The following is a 22131-nucleotide window of genomic DNA, read 5'->3' as shown; positions in this document are numbered from 1 at the left end:
ACTGTTAGAGTGACGATTCAATATCCAACAGTCTAAGATCGAACTGTCGATCATTAACTTCAAAGCAATAGGGTTGTTAGAAGTACAAAATCCACGCAGTACCGTTCACTTGTTGGAATCCCGGTTGGAATCAACACGAGGACCAAGAAAGAATGGTGATGGTGAGAAGTATCACGATACCAAGAATTCTTAAGAGGTGGTGAAATTCTCACAACATTCTTGACATAAAAGATGGTAATACTCCAAGGTAAAGGAGAACAAATGCTGGATAGCAAGGATCTCAAGGTATAACACAAAACACGAACAAGTTTGTGTTGAACGGAAGGCAATCGAGTGGTCGATGATAACACAAATCATCGAGGGCAAGGATGGTATTTCTCATCAGGAATTCAATTGATATCCTTGAGGAGCTCGAAATGTTGATGATGATCATGACAATTTCTGTCAAGAGGTTTCATGGAGATGTAATCGGTCGGCGATGACATCAAGTCAAACGAATGATGAAGCGAAAGGTTATTGGAACCATGGGTGCGACACAAACTTGAAATCAAGTTTGTTGTTTGAGGTGAAACAATAAGACAAGAAAGATCAACGTAGGCTTAGCCCATCGTCATAATTGTGCTCCGGAAAAAAAAGGACCAGGTAGCACAGTTAAAATTTGGCACGATAATGATATAGACGAGTAGGCTCGGAATGACGTGATCGAGTTCAGACTCGTAAGTAATGAAGGTTACCAAGAGTTGTTGAATCGTAGTGCAGACTCAATTCAGTTGTCGGTGTCCTTGAGGGGTTCTAACAACTGAGAACCCGTTGGAAAAATGGAATCGGCAAGAATATTAGTTGATGAAGAACTCATAAGAAGTTATGTATCCCGTGGTATCCTTGAGATACCAGGGGGTAATACTCGACGACGGATCAAAGTAGAGGTTGGACTGGGGTATTGCTCTATAGAAGACAGGTGCTTAAACTTGCACGAGAAATGGTATTTAAAGGAGATCATGGTCGGAACCACGATTGCAAGGATCAATTCACAGATACCAAATGATATTATATCAAGGGGATAGTTATTATTACAAGAATCTTCCATGATAGGATATACATCGTGTCCATGGGCATGAACACAAGTTCAAGGTCGACTCCCACTTCTTCAGTGTATAACCTTTCATTCACTTCTCTTTTTCGAAGAAGTTGTAGGGTTGAATTATCTGGCAAAATACCAGACGACTATGACTCGTGAAAACTTTCGAGTTCACACATAATATGGAAGGCATAGGTTCAACCCATCGAGGCATCTTAGGAGCATATACCACAATTTCAGGAATAATTAACACAAGCTCGAGAGTAGAGCATGTTGGAGAAAGCAGATGATACAATTTACCAAAGGCATTATGTATCCGAGGAAAGGCTCACAAGCTTATAGAATATGAAGGAATCTGTCAGATAAAATCCAACAAAGGATCTGGTGGTCCACAAGGGGTCTGATGTGAGCATCGGTACTCAACCCGAGGAAGAAGTAATACAAGGAGATCAGTTTATGGAAACAACTGACTAACTCAAAGTTCAAATGCAAAGGAATTATCAATTCCAAGACAAGGGATCCGAAGCAATGCTCTGATTAGGGATGGATAAGTTGAATAGCCTTAGGGTTACAATCGGCAGCAATTTGATTGGTCGAGATCCAGCTCATGTTTTAAAATAACGTCTGAGCCGGAAAGATAATTTAAAAGGAGCAACTGATGATTGCGTGCATTCGCACTCATGTTGAATCAATAGGATCAAAAAGACGGTGCCTAAGGATACTAACGAATATTGCCAGACATATGGAAAGCATCCATAATGCAAGCAGACAAGTATTGCAGAGCAATAAGTTACTAAGGATTTTTGGAGGATCGAATAGTATTTCAAAGACCATTGTGAAACACATGAACAACTGGGGGATGAGCGGATACTCGATAAGTGCGAGAATTATCCGTAGGGGTATTCGAGTGACAAAGAACAGCAAGGCAGTAAGCTCAAAGGATTATTGAAACAATGACGAGTATTTCGGGGTATCTTGTAATAACAAGACCAACTAGGTATAAAAGTAAGAACGACAGGTGTAAGTATTTATCCATAGGGATTTTTCGGTGGTAGGGAATTGCAAAAGCAACGGCATAAGGTTTCGGGAGAACATCAGAGAGTATTGTCAGAATCTTCTGTTGAACCAGTCGATCATCTGGCCTGAATGGGGCTCTCCGGGAGGAAGTATTTTCGAGAACCTAAAGTTAGATTTTAGTCAAATCATTTAACCCGAATAGGAGAGATGTCAGAGTCCCAGAGTAAGGATCGAGGAGTAAAAGATCCTACTACCACCCAAATGGCGACGTGGGCCCGTAAGGCACACAGCCATGTTAGTAAAAGTTTCTGTAATGTCTAGACTCAACTTCGGCCAAAGAGTGTGGAAGGGGGATTCCTACAGGCAGTCGGCTCTGATACCAACTTGTGACGCCCCCGATTCAATCGTACACTAATCATACACACAAACGTGTACGATCAAGATCAGGGACTCATGGGAAGATATCACAACACAACTCTACAAATAAAAATAAGTCATACAAGCATCATATTACAAGCCAGGGGCCTCGAGGGCTCGAATACAAGAGCTCGATCATAGACGAGTCAGCGGAAGCAACAATATCTGAGTACAGACATAAGTTAAACAAGTTTGCCTTAAGAAGGCTAGCACAAACTGGGATACAGATCAAAAGAGGCGCAGGCCTCCTGCCTGGGATCCTCCTAACTACTCATGGTCGTCGTCAGCGGGCATCACGTAGTAGTAGGCACCTCCGGTGCAGTAGGAGTCGTCGTCGAAGGTGGCATCTGGCTCCTGGGCTCCAACATCTGGTTGCGACAACCAGGTAGAAGGGATAGGGGGAAAAGAGGGAGAAAGCAACCGTGAGTACTCATCCAAAGTACTCGCAAGCAAGGAGCTATACTACATATGCATGGGTATCAAATGGAGTAAGGGTATCATATGTGGACTGAACTGCAGAATGCCAGAATAAGAGGGGGATAACTAATCCTTTCGAAGACTACGCTTCTGACAGCCTCCGTCTTGCAACATGTAGAAGAGAGTAGACTGAAGTCCTCCAAGTAGCATCGCATAGCATAATCCTAACCGATGATCCTCCCCTCGTCGCCCTGTGAGAGAGCGATCACCGGTGGTATCTGACACTTGGAAGGGTGTGTTTTATTAAGTATCCGGTTCTAGTTGTCATAAGGTCAAGGTACAACTCCAAGTCGTCCTGTTACCGAAGATCACGGCTATTCGAATAGATTAACTTCCCTGCAGGGGTGCACCACATACCCCAACACGCTTGATCCCATTTGCCCGGACACACTTTCCTGTGTCATGCCCGGCCTCGGACGATCAACACGTCGCAGCCCCACCTATGCACAACAGAGAGGTCAGCACGCCGGTCTAAACCTAAGCGCACAGGGGTCTGGGCCCATCGCCCTTAGCACACCTGCACGTTGCGTACGCGGCCGGAAGCAGAACTAGCCCCCTAATACAAGAGCAGGCTTACGTTCCAATCCGGCGCGCGCCACTCAGTCGCTGACGTCACGAAGGCTTCGGCTGATACCACGACGCCGGGATACCCATAACTACTCCCGCGTAGATGGTTAGTGCGTATAGACCAAATGGCCAAACTCAGATCAAATACCCAGATCTTGTTAAGCGTGTTAAGTATCCGCGAACGTCGACCAGGGCCAGGCCCACCTCTCTCCTAGGTGGTCTGAACCTGCCCTGTCGCTCCGCCTCAAAGATCCACTCGCGGGTGCTCCTCAAGCCGACCCGTCTTTAGTCACCACATGTATCATGTATAAAGTATATAGTATATACCCGTGATCAACTCCCGAGTGATCACGGCCCGATAGTATAGCAAGGCAGACGGACAATAATGTAGGGCCACAGATGGAAATACTAGCATCCTATACTAAGCATTAGGATTGTAGGTAAAGGTAACAACAGTAGTAGCAAGGACAGGCCATGCATCAGGATAGGATTAACGGGAAGCAGTAACATGCTACACTACTCTAATGCAAGCAGTATAGAGAAGAGTAGGCGATATCTGGTGATCAAAGGGGGGGCTTGCCTGGTTGCTCTGGCAAGAGAGAGGGGTCGTCAACTCCGTAGTCGTACTGGGTAGCAGCGGCGTCGGTCTCGGTGTCTAGCAAGAGAAGAGGGGGAGAAACAATAAATATTTAAGCAAACAGATGCATAGCGATGCATGACATGACAAAGCGTGGTGCTAGGTGTGCCCTAGCGCGGTACAAGGTGGTACCGGGGAAGGGGGAAAACATCCGGGAAAGTATCCCCGGTGTTTCGCGTTTTCGGGCAGAGGAGCCGGAGGGGAAAAGTTACATGTTCGCTATGCTAGGGATGCGTGGCGGATAAACGGGCTGCGTATTCAAATTCGTCTCGTCGTTCTGAGCAACTTTCATGTATAAAGTATTTTCATCCGAATTACGGATTAAAAGATATGATTTCCTAAAGATTTAATTCATTTTCTGATTTTAATTATTTATTTAAATTAAATTCGAAAATAGATTAATGACATCAGCATGATGTCATGCTGACGTCAGCAGTCAATAGAGTTGACTGGTCAACCTGACCAGTGGGTCCCACTGGTCAGTGACACATTTTAATTAACAGTTTAATTAAACTAATCATAATTAATTAGGGGGTGGGCCCCACTGTCATTGTTTGATTAATTATCTAACAGTTAATTAGGTTAATCTAATTGTGATTAATTAACTTAATTAATGCCTTAATTAATTAATTAATTTAATTATTATTATCTATTTATTTATTTTATTTTATTATTTTTTTTTACTAAAACGTTCTGGGGCTGTGCCCCACTTGTCATAGGGCCAAGGCCTTAGTGGATCGGGTGCTACGGGGAGGTTCGGGCGAACGGCCACAGGGCATAGCCCGCCCGAGTGGGACGAGGCCACCGGGCGTCGCGGCCAACCGGGAAGGGGAGCGGGCGCCGGCGCGACGCCGGCGAGGCCACCTCGAGGCGGGGCCGTGGCGAAGCGGGCAGTCACCGAAGGAGGACGCCGGGGCCGTGGATGGTGCGGTCGGACCGAGCGGCGACGGTAGCAGGAGACGGCGCGGAGCAGGGCGGGGGGGAAGCAGGGGCGCCACGGGGTCGGGCGCGGTGACCAACGGCGACGACAAGGCCGGAGCGGGGCGCGCCAGCCGTGGCCTGTGGAGAGGCGGCCGCGAGAAGGAGCGTTGAGGTCGGCGCCGTCGGCTGTGGCCGTGGCCGTGTGCAGAGTAGGCGGGGGCACGGGGGGGGCGACGGAGGCGAGGGCAGTGGCTGGGGCGCGCCCTGGCACAGCCAGGCGTGGCCATGGGCGCAACCAAAGTGCGGCCGGGCGCGTGGCCTGGACGCGCGAGGGCTCGGGGAAGAGGAGGGAGCTCACGTCGGGGGGGTAGGGAAACTGGCAGCGGGCTCGGGGAAGGTCGGGGACGACTTGCGACGGGGAAGCAGACCGGTGGGGGAGCTCCTGGCGCCGGCGCGGTCCAGGCGGCGACGGGCACGCAGGGGGAGAGGGGCGAGGGGAAGACGAGGATGAAGCGGTCCGGCGGGGGGGGGGGGTCGAGGCGGAGGGCGACGGTGGCAGCTCCGGCGTAGTCACCGCGGGGATCGGCGGCGGCGTCAACGGGATCCCGATCCAGATCGGATCGGGAGGGAGTGGACCGAGTGGGGGGGAGTGGGGAATATGGGCTAGGGTTTCGGTGGGAGTGGGGGGTTAAGCAGGGGTAGGGTGGGCCGGTCGGGTAGCCTTGTCTTGCTGGGCCGAAGCCCAGGGGCAGGGGTTTTTCTCTTTCTTTTTTTTGTATTTTCTTTTCTTTTATTTATTTCCTTTTCTGTTTTTGGCTAATTGTTTGGGCACCAAATGAGTTTTGTAAAATATGAGAGTTGGCCCAAAATTCAAAACACAATATATCCTACCACCAAAAACTAGTTTGGGGTAATTATCATTTCATATTTATTTTTATTAATAAAAAGGTTAGTAAATAATGTTTTCAGCCACTGTTTGAGGTTGTTTAAGTCACTTATCAAATTTCAATAATGTTGTTTACAATTTTATCATAGCCTCTGATTTATCTACTATTTATTGAACATTTTAGTTTTAATATTTGAAAAACTTTTATTGTTTGCTTGATTTTGATTTTGAATTTGAATCGGTTTCGAGCTAACGCGAGATTACTAACAGTAATCAAAGTGGCATGGCATCGTTAACGGGGGATTACTGTAGCCTAATTATCCGGGCGTCACATCATTACTGTGATGATTTTAACTGTGCTAGTTGGTCCTTAAATCTCAGAGCACAACTTTCGACGATGAGCTAAGCTTACGTCGATCTTGCCCGTCATATCATTATGTCTTGAACAGCAAGCTTGATTTCGAGTTTGTGTCGTACCCATGGTTCCAATAGCCATTCGCTTCATCATTCTTTGACTTGATGCCATCGTCGATCGATTACATCTTCATGAAATATCTCGACAAATGTGTCATGATCATCATCAGCATTCTGAGCTCTTCCAGGCTATCAACTGAATTCATGATGAGAAATACCATCCTTGCCCTAAATGATTTGTGTTATCATTGACCACTTTATTGCCTTCTGTTCAACACAAACTTGTTCATATTTTGTGTTATACCTTGAGATCCTTGCTATCCAGCATGTGTTCTTCTTTGCCTTGGAGTATTACCATCTTTTATGTCAAGAATGTCATGAGAATTTCACCACCTCTTAATAATTCTTGATATAGTAATATTTCTCGCCATCTCCGTTCATATCTTGGTCCCCGTGTTGTTTCTAACCAGGATACCAGCCATTTAAGTATGGTGTGTGAAGTCAAAACTTCTAGCAACCCTATTGCTTGTAAGTTATTGGTCGATAGTTTCATTCTAAGTAAATTGCTTATTGAATCACCCTTCTAACATTGATCTTGCTACCTAAGTCCAGATTTCCGAGTGCGCCTTTCAACCAATGATTAAATTGTGTATGTTTCCCTCGAGCATACATCATTATATCATCTGATCTGACAAATGCTATCTCCTTGTTCACATAATTGTGGACATCCATCTTTTGGAAATCTCAATGAATTTTTGTTGAGTTCATCAGCCACCTCCTCATCCTCTCCTTGGTTTAATGATGAACCCATGGTTCGGAACTTGTTTCCATAGTTCATTTCTCGAGAATCTTACAATGTCAGCTCGTCAATTTGTGTTGCATCTTTTCTTCTCAGACATCCTGAGTCTGAGCTATCCTGACACCAATCAGATCTGAATCTCGTTCAGATATGATAGTTGGAACATATTCCCAAGAGTTATAACATTGGTCCTTAACCCGATAAGGTGATGTCATCCTAACACACCTGCCTGGAGGGCCTATTGTTATAGTTTCCTTTCTAGCAAGGTTAATCATTCTTCCATAAGTAAATTGTAAGACTTATTCTATGAGTTGTTCCTGATGGATCCCTTGTGTATCCAAAGTCTGACCTTTGCTTGCAGACCATGTCAATGCTATCCCGAGGCATGTCTGTGGTAATCCGCTTTTCAACAAGAACATTTGAAGTCCAATGTTAAATGTTTCTCGCTCAATTATCCAAACACCATTGTATGGGTAATGTCATGGAATTTCTCTCCCCTACCTAAAGAGTTTTCTACATTATATCCTGTCATGGATATCGTGCTCTTCTTGTCCTTGGGAAGGATATACCCATGAAATATGTGTTTAAACACATTTTCCTTTCCATTGTCCTTTTTAATCTGATAATCATATTTTTCTCTCCATTGTTTGGTTTAACCTTTCTGGTGATCTATATGATCTAAGCAGTAATATTCTTCTGCTTATGTAAACACCTTGGTGTACAACCGTGTCAGTAAGACCCTGTTGCTTTTGTTGATAGCATTCCAGTAACCACCGATGGACGAGAACTTTGCCTATTGGTCCGCCTCGTTCAATGAGCAGGAAAATGGTTCTCTTCGTCCCTAGCCCTTGGTACCAATGGTTGTTGCCAACATAATCGATAGTCTATCCTCTGGCATGCCTTGCTTACATGATCATGCAAGACGTCATCCCCCTTCCTACTTTTAACCCACATGGTGGGCCCATAACCCACAGTTCCACAGGATCGAAACCTGACTCTCCTGTACACCCTGTTGTCAAAGTTATTCCCCACGTTTGACTTTGTATGTAATTCACGGGCCACCTTCCTAGTGATCTATTCTAGTACCAGACGCAATACTTAATCCCATTGCCCTGAACCCCTTTCACCCCCTCCCCGTTTCAGGCAATGAATGATTGCCTACCCACTTGAAGCTTCTTATTACACCTTCTTACCTTGCTCTCGATGAATTTATTGAACTTTAACTCGACACATGCCCCTATGTCACGTTCACTGAGATGGCCCCGGGTACCTATCTTGTTTTGAGCTCCGTCCTTCCCGAGTCTTTCCCCCTTACTCCACGCCTTAAATCGCGGGACGAGATTTCTTGTAGTGGAGGAGAATTGTGACGCCTGGATAATTAAGCTACAGTAATTCCCTGCTAATGGTGCCACGTCATCATGACTACTGTTGTTAAACCCGCATTGGTTCAAATCTGGTCCATATTCAAATTTAAATTAAAGTCAAAACATTTAAAGTTTTCAAATGTCAAAACTAAAATGTTCATAATGTTGCAAATAATCACCAAGTAATTTTCATGGAGAAACCAACGTTATTTGAATTAATGAAATGCCCCTAACCTTTTCAAAATAGAGCCAATATAGCAACTTTTAACTCATTTATATTTAAACCCAATCCTAATGAATTCAACAACCCTCACACTTTTTGTGACAGTACTAGGTTTTTCCCTAGTATTTATTCTGCTCAATAACACTTTTTTCAAAACTCATGTAGTGCAAGAAATAGTGCAAAACAGAAAAGGATAACATAAAACAAAACTAAAAAAAGAAAGAAAAAATAAAAACAAAGCCCCCCTCTTCATGGGCCTAATGGCCCAACCGGCCACCCATGCCACCAGGAGGCCCATCCCGTCCCACCTTATCCCCGAGCAACGGAACCTAGCCCGCACCCACCACTCACCCCCACTCCCCCCATGTTCGTCCCTCCCTGATCCAGATCGGGATCGGGGGAAGGGACTGCATCGCTGCGCGCACCCGTCGCCTACTCCGGTGCCCACCGCGCCCTCTCCTCCTCTCGCGGCCGCGCGGCCGCGCCACCGCCGCCGCGCCCGCGCCCGGGGATCCGCCACCTCCCGCCGTCCTCGCACCATCGCCTCGCATGAGCTCCTCCCATGGCCACCGCCTAGTTGTGTCGCGCCAAGTCGCCCCTCACCGGAGATGGACGGATCCCGGAGGCCCCGTCGCGGGTCCGGCCTCCCTCGCCTTCTTCCCCCTCACCGGAGCCCCCCTCGTCACCCGCCGCCGTCGCCGGAACCTCCCCGACCTCCTCCTCACGGGTCACCGCCACGCCTCGCCGCCCCCGCTCCCCTCCAACGGCTGTGAGCACCTCCCTCGTCTCCTTTTCTCCTCGCCGCAGTCACCGACGCCCCGCGCTGATCCGTGCACCCTCTCGCCCACGCATGGCCTCGCCTCCCTCTGTTACTGCTCACCCGTCGTTGCTCGCGGCTGGCCTCGCACAGTTTTGCATCTGTCGTGCCCCAGCCCGCTCCGGCGTGCATGCGCCTCGTCGGCATTGCTCTTATCCGTGGCCATGCCCTGCTCCCCCGTCGCGCTCTGCGCTCGTCGCCGGCGCTCCTCTGTGAGCGGTCGCGCGTTGCCAAGCCATGGCTGCTTGTGCCACTGCCACTGGGACCAACCCCCCTGAAAAAGAGGAACGAAATGAATAACCAAAAGAAATAAATAAAATAGGATAAATAGTTAATTAATTATTTGGTTAATTAACCTAATTAATTGGTTTAGCTAGCCTAACAGAATATGACAGTGGAACCCCTAGTTAAACTAAACTCTTGAACTAACCCTAGACTATGACATGTGGCCCCACCTTGGCCAGTTTGACCAGTCAAACTGCTGACTGTGTATCACCTAGCCAATGACAGATGGCCCCCACCGCACTGTTCACGTTTGACCAGTCAAATGTTGACTACTGAGTCAATTGTTGACTTGGGCCCACTGTTAGCCTCAAGCACACACTGATGGGTACACTTTCGGGTGCACTTAGCATTTAGTTCTTATAATATTTTGAATTAGTATTAAATCTAGAAATTCAGAAAATAAATTAAAACTTTGAAAGTTAATACAAAATGTCCGTAACTCGGATGAAAAAACTTTGCACATAAAAGTTGCTCAGAACGACAAGACGAATCCGGATACGCAGCCCGTTCGTCTGTCATGCATCCCTAGCATAGCGAACACGCAACTTTCCCCCTCCGGTTCATCTGTCTGAAAACGTGAAATACCGGGGATATTTTTCTGGATGTTTCCCCCTTCATCGGTACCACCTCATATCGCGTTAGGGCACCCCTAGCACCGCTACTTGTCATGTCATGCATCGCTATGCATCTGTTTGCTTAATATTTATTGTTTCTTCCCCCTCTTCTCTCGCTAGACACCGAGACCGACGCCGCTGCTACCCAGTACGACTATATTGTTGACGACCCCTCTCTCTTGCCAGAGCAACCAGGCAAGCCCCCCCCCCTTGATCACCAGATATGGCCTACTCTTCTCTATACTGCTTGCATTAGAGTGGTGTAGCATGTTACTGCTTTCCGTTAATCCTATCCTGATGCATAGCCTGTCCTTGCTACTACTGTTGTTACCTTTACCTGCAATCCTAATGCTTAGTACAGGATGCTAGTTTATCATCAGTGCCCCTACATTCTAGTCCGTCTGCCATGCTATACTATCGGGCTGTGATCACTCGGGAGGTGATCACGGGTATATACTTATACATATATACATGCTACAGGTGGTGACTAAAGTCGGGTCAGCTCGTTGAGTACCCGCAAGTGATTCTGATGTGGGGGCTGAAGGGGCAGGTGGCTCCATCCAGGTAGTGGTGGGCCTGAGTTCCCGACGGCCCCCAACTGTTACTTTGAGGCGGAGCGACAGGGCAGGTTGAGACCACCTAAGAGAGAGGTGGGCCTGGCCCTGGTCGGCGTTCGTGGTTACTTCAAGATAACATGCTTAACGAGATCTTGGTATTTGATCTGAGTCTGGCTACTGGCCTATACGCACTAACCATCTACGCAGGGACATTTATGGGCACTCGACGTCGTGGTATCAGCCGAAGCCTTCGTGACATCAGCGACTGAGCGGCGCGCGGCGGGTTGGACCGCGTAACGCAACTTCCTTTGTAATGGAGGTTGCTAGGTCTGCTCACCAGCCGCGTACGCAACGTGCAGGTGTGCAATGGGCGATGTGCCCAGACCCCTGCGCCATAGGATTTAGACCGGCGTGCTGACCTCTCTGTTGTGCCTAGGTAGGGATGCGACGTGTTGATCTTCCGAGGCCGGGCATGACCCAGGAAAGTGTGTCCGGCCAAATGGGATCGAGCATGTTGGGAAATGTGGTGCACCCCTGCAGGGAAGTTGATCTATTCGAATAGCCGTCTCCCTCGGTAAAAGGACGATCCAGAGTTGTACCTTGACCTTATGACAAGTAGAACCGGATACTTAATAAAACACACCCTTCCAAGTGCCAAATACAACCGGTGATCGCTCTCTCACAGGGCGACAAGGGGAGGATCATCGGTTAGGATTATGCTACATGATGTTACTGGGTGAAGTTATCATCTACTCTCTTCTTCTGCTGCAAGATGGAGGTTACCAGAAGTGTAGTCTTCGAAAGGACTAGCTATCCCCCTCTTATTCCGGCATTCTGCAGTTCAGCCCACGTATGATACCCTTATTCCATTTGATACCAATGCATACATATGTAGTGTTGCTTCTTGCTTGCGAGTACTTTGGATGAGTACTCACGGTTGCTTTGCTCCATCTTTTCCCCCTTTCTATACTCGATTTCTACGACTAGACGATGGAGCCCAGGAGCCAGACGCCACTGTCGATGATGACTACTACTACTCGGGAGGTGCCTACCACTACGTGCAGCCCGCTGACGACGACCAGGAGTAGCTTAGGAGGATCCCAGGTAGGAGGCATGCGCCTCTTTCGATCAGTATCCCAGTTTGTGCTAGCCTTCTTAAGGCAAACTTGTTTAACTTATGTCTGTACTCAGATATTGTTGCTTCCGCTGACTCGTCTATGATCGAGCTCTTGTATTCGAGCCCTCGAGGCCCCTAGCTTGTAATATGATGCTTGTATGACTTATTTTATTTATAGAGTTGTGTTGTGATATCTTCCCGTGAATCCCTGATCTTGATCGTACACGTTTGCGTGTATGATTAGTGTATGATTGAATGGGGGCGTCATATCCAGTCCCTGATGGTGCGAGTTGAACAGGACGACGACGGGGCCTTCGAAGCCTCGCCAGAGGCGTGCGGGCGCGGCGACGCTGCCGAAGAAGATGCAAGCGACGAGGAGGGTTCGAGATGGAGATGCCTGCGTGGCAAGGAGTGCTCGGGTTGCGGCTTGCTCGCCGGGAATTCCTGGAGGCGGAAGTCGCCAGCGCAGGGAGGTGAGGTAGCAGGCCAGTGTCGGGGTTGGTGCGGTCGGCGGCCAGGGCCGCGGGGCGGAGCTTGGCGGCGTCTCCCTGTCGGAGATGAAGATGGGGAGGCGTGGAGGACGCTGGCGCGGGCGGAGGTTGGGGCCGGAGCTCCTGGCCGCAGCGGCGCGGCGCCGGAGCAGGGTCCAGCGACGAGGAGGAAGTCGAGGTCCTGGAGCCGGGCGATGGGATACGCTACGTGAGGGAGAGAGCGAAAAGAGGGAAGAGTCCTGCGAGCGAGAGGAAGAGGGAGGGGAAGGGGAGATAGAGCGAGGCAGCACGCTCGCTGTCCCTTGGTGGCGCAAGGGAGAGATCGAGAGGGAGAGGGGAGATGGGATCGGGCGTGCTAGGGTTACCGCGGGGCGCGGTTGGGCCTTGGAGGCCGGCCCAGAAGAGAAGGGGGCTGCGCCTAGATCTTGGCTGGGCTCTCTCTCTCTCTTATTCCCTCTCTTTCCCTTCTAAAGCCTAGATAAAAAATAGCAAAGGAAAGAAAAAGAAAGGAAGGGTGGAGACAGGATTTAGGCATGGGGATAAATTTCGTGGACTCACAAAAATGTGCACGGTCCGAGAAAATAGAAAAGGTCAAGTTTGAATTCAAAAGGCTTGAACTAGGAAAGGTTTTTTAAAGTGCCCAAAAATGTTAAGAATTTTAGATGAAGCTCCGGAAAATGACGAAAAGACATATGACAAAGTTAGAGGCCAAGAGTTTTGATAACTAAAGCATTGGGATTTTTGCAAGTGTGTTATGGTGAATTTGAAATTAAAGAAATATTGAATATAGCTCCCTACTATCGGGAGGATATGTTTTAAAGAGAAACCATCATGTGAGTTCCCTCGATTTAAATGGATCAAAGATCCATGCCATTTATTTAGTTGAGTTAAGAAAAAAAAATGACATGATAGCATGATGACATGATACAATGCATATGATGCAATGATGAATGCAACAGATAAAACAAAATCACACAACGAAACTCGGAAAACATGGAACACGTCTGAAGCTCCGGTCTTGAGGTGTCACACCGCGTTACTCAGGCAGTTTAGGTTGTGATCAGAATATTATTCTGATCCCTTGGTCAGAATAATGTTTATGTATGTATGTATGTATGTATATATAGAATAACACTATTCTAATTCTGAAATTAAAATAACTATTTAGATCACAGCACCCTGTATAAGGCCCGCTGGAGGTTCGTGCGATCCAAAAATGCCACCGAACAAAAAAAACCACCGTAACTCCCCACGCAACCCACTCCCTCCCCGATCCAGCCACCATCCCCGCGCCCCCACTTCCTCTCCGATCCAGCCACCCACAATCGCCGGCGCCGGCCCGCCCCGGGGTACGGCCACCGCGCAGCCCCCCTCCCGAGAACCGGTCGCCACGTGGCCCCCCGCCACGGATTGTGTCGCTACTGTCGCTTCCCTCCCCGGATCGCGCCGCTGACCCCGTCACCCTCCACGGATCATGTCGCCGCCGCCTCCCTCCCCGGATCGCGCCGCCACCATCCGCCGCTAGCTACAGCTGCCTTTGCCGTCCTTCTCTAGCTGCCACTGCAGACCACCGCTAGCTCTCGTGGGGGATGTGGTGCGGCTCCGGCTGCCGCCGTGAACGGCGTCCGGACGCCACCACGGACTGCCCCCCGGCGCGGCCTCCAGCCCGTATCCGCTACAGCCTCGGGACAACCCTCGTCCACGCGTGCGACTAGCCGCTCAAACTTCCCCTCGCCAGCCGTCGTGGACCTCTGTATCCTCTCATGGCAGCTCTAAGGTCGAGGCCTCCGACAATTCGCCTATGCCCCAGGCTGCAGTCCAGCTTCTCCGCCATTGGCATGATAGGAAACACCACACCGCTTTGCTGAATTTACCACTGGGTTCTTTATTGCTCATGCGAGCCACCGATGGGGGAGATGATGTGTGCGTCGCTGGGAGGATGTGGAGCGTGGAGGCGACCAGGTAGGACCTGTTGCAGACTGCCGAAGCAGTCGGAGCAGCCCACGGTGCTATGGCCTGCTGCCACTGGCTGCTCCATAGCGCTATGGCCTGCTGCGGCTCACTGCGTTCGTGAGCTAGCGTTGTGTTGGGTCCTGGATGTGTGTTTGTGCTGATGGTGAGTGTGTATTCTGTGTGTACACGAACAGAATGAAGAAGTTTCAGATCTTGTGCTTGCTCGTGTGCATCGCAACTGTTTGTGTTTATGCCCCAAAGGAGAACAAGGTTTTGTTTTTTAACTGTTTTTTACAACAAGTTTGCCCACCAATGCGCACAAAGATGTGCACAAAAAAATTGTGGATGAGAAGTTCAAAATGTTCGCATTAGGAAAAACACACACCTTGATTGCCCAAATATAAAGAGGCGAGCACACAAAAAAACGGTGACAAACGCAAGTGAGTACAAAATGTTCCATTCTAGAACATCATGTAATTAAGTTAAAAGTGATAGTATGAGAAAGTGAAACTTGTACACTCGTTTAGAAAAAAAAGGACCTACCCACGGTGCAAAAACCTTATTAGAAGTTCAAAAACGACAGCTGGATAAGTGCAGATAAGGAAAAAAGTTATAACATAACAAAAAAATGAGAAAGCTTCAAAACATAACAAAAACGTTGAATTCACTAAAAAATCTGAAAAATAAGTTCACGGGTAAAAGGTCCAGAAGTTCAAAATTTTGGGGAAAAATCAAAAATAAGGAAAATAAGTTGACATGCGAGGTTGAGTAAGTAAAAAAACACTAGAAGTTCAAGTGGAAAAATCCAAATAAGTTCACTAGATAATTCTTGAAAAAATAACAAAGTAATTGTTGTGGTGTACCGTGTATGTATATTTCCGTGTGTAATTTTTTTAAATTTTCAATAGCACGCGAAGTTAATGTTTCAGAAATTTCTAAGTTCACATGTACCACATACAGAAGAAAAATCATCAAAAAAGGGATCGGGGCATAAAATGTCGCGACACAAAAATGCATAAAATGTTGCGACATAAAATATCATAACCTCACAAGATACAACAAACTCCCTCTGGTCCGGTGTATAGGTCTCACTAGCAATTTCTATTTGTTCCAAAAAAAAACAGGAATAAGGCCCGCTAGAATTAATTACCCTAATTAATTGCCCTCTCTCTTCCACGTGAATAACTCTAGGGGGCCCACGGTTCCTTTTTCTTCGGTGGTGTTCGTTTCACACACATGTAGATGTGAACACAGATTCGTGGCTCCATGGCGATTTCCCCTCTTACTAAAAGAAATAAAACGAACAAATTCAAATTTAAAAATGAAACAGTTTGATGTTTATAAAAAACACAGATTTTCCTCGTTCCTAAAGTTTATAATCAAGAAGTTCAAATAAAAAATGGAGTAGTCGATGTATACAAAAAATCAATAAGTGGTTCAATGTTTATTAAGAATGCTAGGATTTTACTGTTATTAAAATACATAAAAACCCAATGTTATTAAACAATCAACCATGAAGTTCAAATTGAAAAAACATTCAAATTCAATATTTATTTAAAAGTTAAAAACAATTATTTACTAAAAAAAATTGAAGTTCAAATTAAAATAACACAGAAGTTCGGAGGTTATTAAAACCTAGGATTTACATGTTAAAATAAATCATTATGAGAAAAGAGTGCACCAATTAAAAAAATGCTAGTCCTAAAAACATACTAAGTTGAAATTAACATGACAACTCAATTTGATGTTTATAAAAAAGAAAATAAACCAAGAAATTCAAGTTAAAATAACAAAATGGTTCAATGTTTACCAAAATGATTTTTCCCGTTTCTAAAACTAAAACCAAGAAGGTCAAATTGAAATAATAGAGTAGTTCAATATTTTAATAAAAACCCCTAGAAGTTCAAATTTAAATAATGAGAGGTTCAATGTTTATTACTATATTAGGATTTTCCCGTAGCTGTGTGTGTTGTGTTCCCTGTCATCTTCCCCGCGCATGTCACCGAGTTGCTGCTGGCTTTGGTTGCTGTTAATTTGGGTGTATAGAGAAGAAGACAAAAGCATGGGGTGAAAGAGATAAAGATGAGTGTGTTCAGACGGTGTGGATAAGGAACGTGTCATGTGTGAGAGGATAAGGTACAATGTGTCTTACTATTCACTGATAAAAGAACGTGCGTGGTTCAAATAAAAAGTGATGTTTTTTACCTAGTGGTCACGATCAACTATAAAAGCCTATATTTTCCAACTCTGATTCCACTAGTACTTCATACAAAAAACTTTCACTAGGAAAACTACAGAATTATAATGTATAAATGTAGAAAAGATATTAAAAAGAATATGAGAAGTTCAAATTAAAATAACAAAGATTGTTTCGATGTTTATTACAAAAATTAGATTTTCCCCATTTCTAAAGAATAAACCAAGAAGTTCAAAACTGAAAAAATAGAGTAATTCAAAATTTAAAAAACTTGGATTTTCCCCGTTTCTAAAATACCCATAGAGGTTCAAATTTAAATAATAGAGAAGTTCAATTTTTCTTACAAAACTAAGAAGGTCAACTCAAAATAACAGAGGAGTTCAGTTAAAAAAAACCTAGAAGTTCAAATTTGAAAACACTAGAAGTTCAATTTGAAATAACCGAGAAGGTCAAAATACCTAGAAGTTCAAATTTTAAAACCTAGAAAATTGTTTGCTTATTTAAAACCATATTTTTCTCTAAGAATTTTAAAGTAAAACAAGAGAGAAGTACGAAGATTAAAAAAACTCAGATGTTTTCTCATTACTAAAGAATAAAATGAAGAAGTTTAAAATTAAATAAAAAGGAAAAACTAGAAAAAGTTAGAGCGGTTCGATGTCCATAAAAACTTGAATTTTTTCCATTAGTAAAGCCAAACAAAAATGTGAAGTTCAAATAAAAATAACACAGAAGTTCAACTACTACATGGAGTGTTTTTCATATACGAATAAAAGAATAAAAAGACAAGGTCTAGAAATACATTTAGCTAGAAGTTCATGTGGTGGGCCCAGGAAGTTCAAATATTCTTGTAAAAGGAGGTTCACGTACACAGAGAAGTTCGAAGTATATAAAAACTCAGATTTGTTGCAAGAGGTTCAAGTACTCTGTCCCGAGAAGTTCAAAAATTCTTGCGAAAGAGGTTCACCTTGTATTCTCCTTGTTCGATTTTTTTCGTATAAAAATCAAATACAATTCTTTACTCAAAATATAAAAAGGTGAAGTTCATATTGAAATAATAGAGAAGTTCAGAGTTTATTAAAACCTAGGATTTACCTATTCAAAAAATAAAAAACACAACGCCTTTTTTGCACTTTTAAAAACAACTCATAAAAAAAAGGTTGCTAGAAGTTCAAGTGCTCGATGAGGAAAAGTTCAAAAAAATCTTGTGAGAGAGGTTCACCGTGTAGTTAGATGTCCAAAATACATAAAAAATGTTGTTTTTTGTGTTTTAAAATAATTTTCTCAAACCGGAGAGAAGTTCAAAGCGATAACAACCAGAAGTTCGCGTACTACATGGTGTGTATTTCATATAAGAAAAATACAATAAAGTCTAACAGAGTGAAGTTCAAACAGACATGCCCCAGAAGTTCAACTACTTCACGCAGTGCAAAAAACAGCACGTCAAAAACAGAGTGAGGTTCAAACAGACATGCCCAAGAAGTTCAACTACTTCACGCAGTGCGTTTCCGTTCGCGATGAAGGCAGAAATCATAATCTTGCCATTTTCTAATTTACTTCAAAACGGCAAGAATATCATTTGTGTAAGTTCAAGTCCTCAATCGGAAAAAGTTAAAAAAATTATTGTGAGAGGTTTGTACAAAAGTAATATCATTTGTGTAACACTGACGAATGGATGAGAAAATTACAAACAAAAATACGTCACAGAAGTTCAACGTGAAAACAACAGGAAGTTCAACTACTACGCTGAATGAATTTTAGATGAAAAACTTTTAAAATCATCGCGAGTATGAAAAAATGATCAACACGGGAAACTTGTGTGTTTATAGCAGCTTTCCATCGGTATATCACTTGCTCAATTCCGGTGAGTGGATGGAGAGATAGGAGCAGGGGATGGAGATCTACGAGCAAAAAAAGCACGTGAAAAACAGAGTGAAGTTCAAGTAGACATGTCGAGAAGTTCAAGTTCTTCACGCGGTGCATTTTTGAACAATCTGTTTTGCGATAAAGCAGAATGCATGATCTCGCCGTTTTCAAAATTACTTGAAAACGGCCCGGATTCAGAGAAAACCATCAACATGAAAAAGTTTTGAATTTTCCGTAGCTTTTCAGCGGTATATTATTTGCCCCGTTTCGATAAAGTTTGTAGAAATTATGGCAAAAATACATTTTTAACCATTTTCAAAACTGACATAAAACCGTAATGAATTAGGAGAAACAATATATACAAAAAAGTTTCGCATTTCTTCAAGCTTTCCAACGCCATATCATTTGCTGCATTTGGACGTACGGTTAAAAAATTAACTCGAAAATACGAACTCGGTGGAACTTGTACCGTTTTCTAAATTACTTTTAAACCGTTCAAAATTAGAAAAAACTTTTAACATGAAAAAGTAGCGCATTTTCATAAGCTTTCCAACGCCATATTATTTGCCTCAATTGGATTAGCCGTTTAGAAATGTCATCGAAAATACAAACACGGGTGTTCCGTTTGTGAAATTCTACGATTTGCCGAATTACTCTTTAACCGTAGGGAATTAGAGAAGATTTTCAACATGTGGAAGGAGCGGTTTTGCAGCAGCTTTCCAACGCCATATTATTTGCCTCATTCCGATAAATGGTTTAAAAATGCGATCGAAAATATGATTCACGTTTTTTGTATGAAGAAAAAACGGTTTTCAAAACTGCTCTTAAACCGCTTACATTTTGCCAAAAATTTAAATTGGGTCATGATACTGATGTCAATAGCTATCCAACAGTATATCGCAAGCCCCATTTGGACACCTTTTAGCTGAAGTTCAACCTAGTACTCGGGGAAGGTCAGGCGCGTTACTCGGGAAGTTCATGTTGTGATCAGAATATTATTCTGATCCCGTGATCAGAATAGTGTTTATATACAAACGAGATCTCTTTTTTGCATATTCAAAGTTTGAGATTACTAGCCAGGCCTGCCGCCTGGTAAAATATACCAGAAAATCGAACCATAGGGTACAATCGTGATTTCTTACCGTGGAAAGAAAATTGGAGGTGAAACGATGAGCTCATGTTTTCATTCAAACAAAAACATGATGTTAGTTAATGTAAATGTTTTCAAATAGCACACGGTTCACTCACGAAAGACATGTGTCCACTAAACCGGGGCCGATCCCCCCCCCTCCTACCACGCGCGCGATCTAAGCCGTGCATTCTGATTGGCCAGAACCCAAACCCCATGGATCGTATGTCTACACAGTTGGATGCTCCTTGATCGAACGGCGATCCTGATCCCTTTCGACAACACATGCAGTTCCGGTTCATGTAAATGTTTTGAAATAGCACACGGTTCACTCACGAAAGTCGTGTGCCTACCAAACCGTGGTCGATGCCCCTCCCCCCTTGCTGCGCGCGTGATCTGAGTCGGGCGTTCTGATTGGCCAGAACCCAAACACCACGGATCATACGTCTACATCGTTGGATGCTCCCAGATTTAACGGCAATCCTCATCCCTTTCGACAGGAAATGCAGTCCGGCTAGGATTTTATTTATATGCCAAAATGCACGATAAATGCCAGAAAATGTCTTAAATATAGCACACGAGACCTGAAATGCGCTAGAAAATCAAACCCGTGGTATAATGGTGATTGATTAACATGGGCAAAATTTAGAGGCGAAACGATGAACTCACGTCTTCATTTCAAACGAAATTTTTCTCTTTGTGCACACGAGCGCTTAGAGGAAACCGTTTGCATAGGCCTTTCCGCGCGGCGACCTGGGATATTTTTCACCCTTTTCACCTAGGCCGCCAACACCCCCCTACCGCCCGCCGGCGTTTCGCTCAACTAGTCCACCCAATCTCCATCGCCAGCTCCCCCTCCCCCAGATGAGTTAATTGCACAAAACCACCACATATGGGGCATCGTTTGCAGAAAACCACGAGGTCACTAATTTTTTATGAAAAACAACGCACATTCAGCAAACTTTTTACAAAAAGCACTGATCAAGTGATTTAGATCGTTAATCACTTTCTGACAAGTGGGGCTGAATTGTCGGGAGTTTCGCCGCCGTAAGCCTCTGTAGCCACGAAATTCTTATCAATCATGTAACCTCCAGAAAGAACCCAAGATCGCAAGTTCCGCCGTCGACAGCCTCTCTAGCCACGAAAAACCAATCGGGAGCCCGTTCCAGCGCCCTGCCGGAAGGGGAAATCATCACCAGAGGCCATCTTCATCATCCCGACGTTCTTCGTGACGAGGAGGGAGTAGTTACCCTCGGGGTTGAGGGTATGTACCAGTAGCTATGTGTTTGGTTGATATGTCTCCAACGTATCTATAATTTTTGATTGTTACATGCTATTATATTATCATTCTTGGATGTTTTATAATCATTTTATAGTCATTTTATATCATTTTTTGGTACTAACCTATTGACATGGTGCCAAGTGCCAGTTGCTGTTTTTTTGCATGTTTTTACATTGCGGTAATCAATATCAAACAGATTCCAAACGCAACGAAACTTTTTGTGGATTTTTTTGGACCAGAAGACATCCAATGGGCCGAAGAAGCGCCTGGGGGTGCTCCGAGGGGATCACAACCCACCAGGGCGTGCCTGGAGGCCCAGGCACGCCCTGGTGGGTTGTGCCCACCTCGGGTGCCCCACCGACCACCTATTTACTCTATAAATACCCCAATATTCCAGACACCCTAGGGGAGTCAACGAAAATCAATTACAGTCGCCGCAAAGTCCACGACCACCAGATCCAATCTAGACACCATCATGGAGGGGTTCACCACTTCCATTGGTGCCTCTCTGATGATGTGTGAGTAGTTCTTTGTGGACCTTCGGGTCCGTAGTTAGTAGCTAGATGGCTTCCTCTCTCTCGTTTGATTCCCAATACAATGGTCTCTTGGAGATCCATATGATGTAACTCTTTTTGCGGTGTGTTTGTTGGGATCGGATGAACTTTGAGTTTATGATCAGATCTATCTTTTTATCCATGAAAGTTATTTGAGTTTCTTTGATCTCTTATATGCATGATTGCTTATAGCCTCGTATTTCTTCTCCTATATTTGGGTTTTGTTTGGCCAACTTGATCTATTTATCTTATAATGGGAAGAGGTGCTTTGTAGTGAGTTCGATCTTACGGTGCTTGATCCCAGTGACAAAAGGGGAACCGACACGTATGTACCGTTGCTACTAAGGATAAAACGATGAGGTATATTTCTACATAAATAGATCTTGTCAACATAATATCATCGTTATTATTGCATTACTCCGTTTCTCCATGAACTTAATACGCTAGATGCATGCTGGATAGCGGTCGATGT

At 44.9% G+C, this 22131-nt stretch overlaps 1 long non-coding RNA gene across 1 annotated transcript; it reads left to right on the top strand.

Annotated features, from left to right (window-relative positions):
- The first annotated feature begins 9123 nt into the window (after positions 1-9123).
- On the top strand, positions 9124-12383 carry LOC147984719 (uncharacterized). Its single transcript, XR_015616193.1, has 3 exons — positions 9124-9569; positions 10637-10711; positions 12061-12383. It is a non-coding gene; the product is annotated as an uncharacterized LOC147984719 (long non-coding RNA).
- Positions 12384-22131: the final 9748 nt, after the last annotated feature.

Source organism: Triticum urartu, chromosome 2A (assembly GCF_056163025.1).
Source record: "Triticum urartu cultivar PI428250 chromosome 2A, HENAU_Tu73, whole genome shotgun sequence".
Lineage (NCBI taxonomy): Eukaryota > Viridiplantae > Streptophyta > Magnoliopsida > Poales > Poaceae > Triticum > Triticum urartu.
This window is presented reverse-complemented; position numbering and strand designations above follow the sequence as displayed.